The following is a 1651-nucleotide window of genomic DNA, read 5'->3' as shown; positions in this document are numbered from 1 at the left end:
TCAACAAATGGTTAATGTGCCGTTGATCAGATAAGACGAACGAATCTATGAATTCGTTTGTTAATTGTGGTGAAAAATACAAAGAGATTTTTCGGCAGATCTGTGTCAATTTTTTCGACCCATTAACTTAAAAGTATAATGACAATTGTAAGAAATTTTATATTTCCCTTGTAGTAATTGCTCCCTTTCATTACAAAGATAGAAGGAATACAAGAATAGGTTAGTATTCCTTAATACTGTTTCAGTTGTAAAACATGGATAATTGTTTTAGCAAGCATTTCCCCCAAAACGCATGAAAGACTCATGCCCAGAGAATATAAAATGGAAAAAAATTATTAAATTGAAGCAATAAATATGATACCGATATTGGTTCTGATCTTCTATAACACACACACACACACACACACACACACACACACACACACATACACACACACACACACATATATATATATATATATATATATATATATATATATATATATACAGTGGCGCCCAAAACAAATTCTACACTTTTGATTTTTTCACAAACCGCGAATTAAAACTAAATTGAATGTAACTGTTTAAACACATATACGTCATTTAATTCGCCTTTTATTCTTCTATAATTTTACCTGTTTATACCTGACTTTTCATTGAAGTATTCAAGTGTTCACGTTAATTAAAAAAATTAACTTCAAATCGAGACGGCAAAAAGAAAATCCGCAGCAACAAATGAGCTAAATACCAGCTTATAATATCAGCCTTTTAGGCAATAAAGCATCTCTAATCGTAATTATTCTTGTTTCAGGTTATACAACGCAACATTTACCACGACTTTCTCTTTGTGTTTGTTAGGAGCTAATTACTCTCACCTTTCTGGCTTATCCAATCGAGAAATCGGCCGCAGATTGAAATGTGATGAGAAAACAGTACGAGACACTGTGCAAAAGCACCAAAACACCGGCAGTGTTTGTGATGCCCTAAATATGGTCGTACTAGAGTTATTTCTTACAGGGAAGACAATGCTATCAAGATCCGCGGCATCAGAAACAGATTTGAAACACCTCTCCAAGTTTAACAACAGTGTAATCTTGTTAAAAAGTGCTCCATTTCTATAGACAAGAACAGATGAAAGGAGTTTAATTTTCGATGCTGCGTTGCAAAATGCAAACCAATGATTAACATAAAGACAAGAACGCGCCGTCTGGACTTAGTCAAATGCAATGAAGATGATGACTCTTCATATGGGTCCAAAAATGATTTTAGCGACGAAAGCAGTTTAGTAGGCTAGGCAGTAATGGTAGATTGTGCGTCCGTCAAAGGAAGGACAACAAATTTTATTCTAGGTGTACAGTTTCAAAGCTGCAAAGTAGTGGAGGTTCAGTCTTGATGTGGGGGGTTATTAGTACCAGTGGCCCAGGACCTATCGTTCGCTTGCAAGGTCGAATAAATTCGAGCAAGTACATTAATATGTTGACTAAGCATTTTCTACCCTACTTGGACGGAATTTGGATGATAATTCCATCTTCATGCAGGATACTGCTCCTATTTACACAACTAGCAATCAAAAGGAAGAAGCATGATATTCCGTGTTTGGATTGGCCTGCACAATCTCCAGACCTCAATCCTATCGAAAACGTATGACATTACATCAAGCAGTAGCTACGCA

Source organism: Euprymna scolopes, chromosome 16 (genome assembly GCF_053919585.1).
Source record: "Euprymna scolopes isolate OS-2025 chromosome 16, ASM5391958v1, whole genome shotgun sequence".
Lineage (NCBI taxonomy): Eukaryota > Metazoa > Mollusca > Cephalopoda > Sepiida > Sepiolidae > Euprymna > Euprymna scolopes.
Note: the sequence above shows the minus strand (reverse complement) of the source record.